This window comes from Lethenteron reissneri, chromosome 8, assembly GCF_015708825.2.
Source record: "Lethenteron reissneri isolate LAM-NWPU_2019-01 chromosome 8, ASM1570882v1, whole genome shotgun sequence".
Classification (NCBI taxonomy): Eukaryota; Metazoa; Chordata; class Hyperoartia; order Petromyzontiformes; family Petromyzontidae; genus Lethenteron; species Lethenteron reissneri.
The window spans coordinates 11,610,787-11,616,786 of NC_083786.1; positions in this window are offsets into that span (position 1 = coordinate 11,610,787).

Here is a 6,000-nt window from a genome sequence, read left to right on the forward strand (position 1 = left end):
CGAAAGCTTTAAATCGAAATTTCTGGTCACAGTTTGGTTACCAATTACTCTGTGAATAAAACATCAAATAAAATATATATATTTGGAGATGCTTCTGCTGCGCTAGCAGTGATGCACAAGCAGACATAATAAAACAAAACTCAACGCGATTACCAACTACACTGTGGCATTAAAAGGAAACAGATAACAGGAGACTTGTCGGGTAATGGCACTTCTTCATAGCACTAAAAACAATTACTTTAAATCAGTTATTTGGCACATTCCAGCTCTGACAGGTAACATTTTTGGTATTATACAACAAATGCCTATTTTCAGGGAACATGAAATATGTACCCTTGGTAAAGATTAGAAGGTTAAATTGATTTAAAAATGAGCTCTGCAATGTTATCTTCCAAGGCCATTTTCTAACAAGATGGTGTGGTGCTAGCTGTGGGGAGTTCCAAATTTAAATGTATTAATCTCATGACATGAAACCAATAGCACAATTTTAATTTAATTGGGAGAAAACGGGGCGAAAATAAACAATGTAATTATCAAATTTGGTTGCGCGTGAGCAAGGATCCATGCACAATTTCATGAACTTTATTTCCAGTTATAAGACAACACATATTGCACAGAAACAAAATTGTGACGTAATTACATCTTGGTGATGAAATATGGCACTGTGTGGGGAAATTGTAATGTGCATTTTGTCTGCAAGATATAATTCCCCGTTTGCAATGTATGCAAGGGTTCTCAAAAATAACGGTGACATGAGATGCCCCACTTGAGGCCAAGGCGGCTAATTTAAGGGGGCACAAACTCAGCGCTAACAAGCAATCGTGGTTTTATTCTGCAGCCTGACCTCATGAAGTATCCAGATGTGAGCTCAACCAGCTTAATCAAATCTAGCGGGGATTTCTATACGACGGTGTCTAGACGTTAAAATTGAATTATTGAGCACGAAAGTTAGATTTGTTTGGACATGCAATGAGAAAACGAGAGACTTGATGCGATGCTTTTTTTGGCTGGGAAAATCAGAGGTACAAGAATCTGCGAACACAGCAATTGAAGTTGCATAAGGAAATTTGATGTAACTGTGACTATCTCATGGGAAGGTCTTGAGGAGCATCCGGTCATGATCGCCGACGTCTTTGAGACAGGACGTTGGCACCTAGAGCGATTGAGCACACGGTCATGTCGTTGACCAGGTCACGTGCAACGATGGATAAATATCGTCTCCGCCTGAGCACCGTTGTGCGCAGGGCCTTGCTAGAGGGCTTCTGGGAGTGACCTTGAGCCACCAAAATGTCACCTTTGACCCACCCAAAGTTCAATCTCCTAAGCGGTCCACGTCCTTGGCATGGTGGCCCCTCATATAACAATTCTACTGCTCTCGCCGTGCCAGAGGAGCTGGATCTTGGCCTGTTAGTATTTTAAAAGAGCCACATTGTCCGATTATTTATTGGGACGCATTCGGTACGTGAATCATCGCGCAATGTATCAATCCAGCGATCAACATCGATTCTTATACTCAAGGTAATGCAGTCATAGAATCACGTGTGTAAGAGTCTGTGTCTGTTCTATTTGTATATGTGACATACAATGGTTTTATTTCGACATTGATACGCACCGTTACAATGATCGTTACATGCACGACATATCAAGGTCATAATGTATGACCTTGATATCTTCTGAGGGCAGTGTGGTGTGTGGGTGTTGGGGGTGGGGATTCATTCCACCCCCTATGCGCATGACTCATGCCGATGCAATGTTAAAGCCTCCAGACAGTCCTGATGTTGCGGGAAATACCGGCCACGTCTCAAAGTTCACGATAAAGGATTTCGATAATGTCCTCACGCACGCCTACTCGCCTGTATGCATACAGCATACGTACCTCTGGTAGCAGAGGCACAACTCAGATTTTTTTAGATACAATTGAGCGTTCAATCAAAACAACTGCAGGTTAAACTTCAAATTCTAAAGCGCACGAGCACTACTCTGCGAATGAACTTCTAATCGTGAACATCGTGGACCTAAAGAGCCACTTTACTGGAATTTCAATTTTCCCTGAAAGATGTCAAAAACGTGGCACAGTACAGAAGAGCTGCTTGCCGCGGTGCTTGGGAGATAAATTTCCCGCGTGTTGCATCGGGCAGAAAATGAATAATGCCTCTTTCCCTTATTTGTCTCTTGCAGATAAGGACGATGAGTAATGCGGAGACATCCCGTCGGGCACACGGCCTTCTGAGAGTGAATCTCATCGACATCATTGGTTCAATGCAAGAAAACTCTGGACTGGTTTCGCCTTCCAGTGTCGCATTAGCAGGGTCAAGCTCGCTTGGATCAATACTGCTTAAAAACAAGGACCCATTCTCGACAAAATGTTGGTGCTAGTTCGGTGCAAAAAGTTTATTCTAACACGGAAGAGCACACCGTTCAGCGTTGTTGTGGAGACTAGTAATGATACAATACATAATGACACAATACAAAACGTGATAATACAATACACGATGGTAATGACACAATAAATAATGTCCCCTTTAACAAAATGTACTTTTCCACACAAAGAAATCCCGCAGTATTTTTTTTACACTCGCACACAAACCCATCGACCACACGGCAAAAGCAAGCGACCCAAAGGCAGGCAACCCCCTACCACTACTGTACGTGTGCACTGGGACAAGTCATCTGCACTCAATGGGCCCACCCGACCAGTCGCTTTCCCTTTTGTCTGCCCCTGCCTCTAATACCCGTGTACAGCCCAGATTCGATTCGACACACGCGTGCAAAGACAAAGACAAAGATACCCCGTGTAGCCTCAATAGACCGTTAGGGCAAGTGCTGTTAGCGAGCACCTATTAAGGCCGGCACGGCACACGAAGGGGTGGGTGGCCAACACCACGCCCGACCGCCTTTGTCTCCCTAGCGGCGATGTTTACACACCACACCAGGTACTCATTTGAGGCTGAGTCGACCTAGATAATCGTCACTGGTGTTGGCTGTGAGCGGGGATCGAAATCGGGTCGCCGGGTTCGTAGGGCAGTGCACTAACCGCTACACTACCGCTCCCCACACACACGACTACACACGCACACGACTACACACACACACGACTACACACACACACGACTACACACACACACGACTACACACACACACGACTACACACACACGTGTTGATTCAAAGGAGGACCTCACTCTCATCCAAGCTCCGAGGCATGTATCTCTGACATTAATTAGCCGGCATACTTCAGGTTGATGAAATAAACACTTCCCAATGAGAGTAGTTCATTAAGAAACATGTGTTTCTTCTTCTTTCAAGTTGCCATTTACACTTCCGTGCCGTGTCAACGTGCATGTAGACGCCAAACAAACTGATGGCTAATCAAGGCAAGCGCTGAAGGTGAGTGTCAGTACTAAGTATGCGTCGTACGGTTTTCATTTATTTATACATTTTAATTTTCAGCCCTCTGGAAGTCGGAATCAAAATCGTTATTTATCTGGCAGAAATCCGATGAGCTACGACGCTCTTTTTCACAAATTGTTCAGTGTTCAAGTCCACTGCTGAATATTCATATATATATATTTTAAATATTTATACTTTATATATATGTTTTATATATATATTTTATGTATTTATATTTTATATATATTTTATATATCTATTTTATATATTTGTAAATCCAGTGCTGGATGAAGGACGACCCCTGGCCACGTCAGTCACGGGGGTTATTGGACAATAACTTCACCACGCTGATCAGTGATGGTTGGAGAACATAGGGGGTGCCCTTTAGGACCAGTTCAAATATCCAACTGGAATTGTCGATCTCCCAGCACGCCAAGTTTCAAAATCCCCCCCCCCCTCCACCTCTATCGACTCAGCATCAATACAATGATTCAAGACATTGAGTTGTTGGCGTGTGGTGGGGTAAAGTGTGGGTACTCCGACCTCCTCCAAAAGATATTCGGCCAGCGTGGAAGAGTAGGCCAACTATTCCTACTAAGAGGGGTTCTCTAGAGCTCCCTCTAGTGTGGAGGTCCTGTCGCCAGCAGTGGCGTGAGCAAGACATTGCAGGGACGCACCTTTACCTTTGTTTGTATCGGACCACGCGCTCGTAAATCGAGATCGTTCGTCATAGACCTATTGAAGGAGTGAGCATTCCTTTGCAGTGTGTGTGCGTCCAGGCATGGGAGAGCGACTTCCTTTCCATGAGCTCCAGAGAGACCAGAGACGAGAGGGAGAGAGAATGCCCTCTAAGACTGTGGGGCTTGGGTAGAGAGAGCTGAGAAGGGGGTGCATTGGTCGGTCGCACGGGAAAGGGGGGTGGTGGGGTGGGTGGGTGGCGGTGGTGGTGGGGGCGAAGCAGGCAGGAGAGGAGACAGAAAGTGGCTCTTTGATGTGAAATGAAGGCGGCTTTTATGGGGGGGGGGGGGGTACGTTGGTAGAGAAATCGGGCAGCCGAGGTTGGCATGACGAAAGACCTTTAGGGGACCCCCGGACAGTAATGAATTAAGGAAGGAGGCGTGTCGAAGCTTAGCTTGTATGTTATGTGCGACCGGACACAGCTTATATATTTGCAAAGCATGTGGCGGCATAATCCTTTCGCTTTATAAGCATCGATTCATGTGAAGGACAAGCGAAGGGAATGCGATGTTGTAGCAGGGGCCTTGGTGGGTGGGTGGGGCCGCTGCCGCGTGCAGCGGTTACAATTTAATTACGCTGTCACGCGCATTATCATAATCATTCATCACCACTCTTCGCTATCAATTTATCGTCATTGCCATCATTCCCCGTTCCGAATTGTAAAGTCGTAGCAGGAATATCGCAGCTTATATTTCGATAAAACTGTTTTTATATCACCTCTTTTTATCTCATTATTGGTTTTAATGGGGGAGGGGGAGGGGGGGAAATTATCAAAACTTACAACGTGCGAATGAATACATCATCGGGGTGATGTTGTGTCTGACTGGCGTGGAAGAAGAGTAGGTCAAAGTACAATGCCGAGAGCTCCTCTGCAGCTCCCTCCACGGAAGGCTTTTCCGTCAGCAGTGACATTTGCAAGCAATTGCAGGCCTGCGCCTTCACGCGGTGTCGAGCGCGTCGTGTATTGTACAAAGTGCTCCTTTCACGACATTTTGCTTGCTTCCCTTCCTTAAACGTTACCAAGCGAGTGGATAAACATTTGAAGAATTTCACGCGGAACCTTTAAACAATTAGAGTCGGGGTGTGGCTGTGTTTTTTTGTGTTATCATTCAGCTGAACTCAATCAAAGGAATGCCAACAATTACAAGAATATCCGCCCAAGGCTCCTATTGCTACAAATCCTCCACGCGCGCGCAGAATGAGCGTCTACGTCTCAGGGTGCGGCGATATCCACCCCATCGTCCAACGCGTTTCATGAAAACAAATTAGGCCAACATGCGGCTGGCTTCTCGATCGTTACGCTTTATGGGCCGCGTAGAGATTGGCCGCGTGTCGCGGTCCGGAGTGTTTAATTCCCATTGTTTCACTCTTCCTCTCTCTCTCTCTTAAGCGTAATCCCATAAAATTGCGCAGCAGTTTCTTTAACAGACATCTGCTTTCTCTTTGCTAAAGACTGGGTGATGTGTTTAGCCGCTCCCAGGGGTGAGGTTATGGCGCGGTGAATGGGTGGGTGGGTGGGATGTGTGTGTGTGTGTGCGGGGAGCGGTGGCGCAGTGGTTAGCGCACTGCGCTACGCAGAGCGTATCCAGCTCACACAACGTTGGATTGCCGCCCACGTCTGGCAATATCTGAAGCGCGCTTGGGAACATTCTGAAGGGGACTTGGGACTCCCCCCTCCCTCAGATCGACTCAGCCCTTAAATGAGTTACGTGCCACATTGGCGCATAGCCGCAGTGTGGCACCACGAGCAACGAGCGGACCACGGGCGGCTGGGCGCGATGCTGAGCGCGCCCCTCGCGTGCGCTGTGCTGGCACGAACATCGGTGGTCCCGAACAGCACTTGCCCTAACAATCTGTTTTGGCTCGACGGGGGA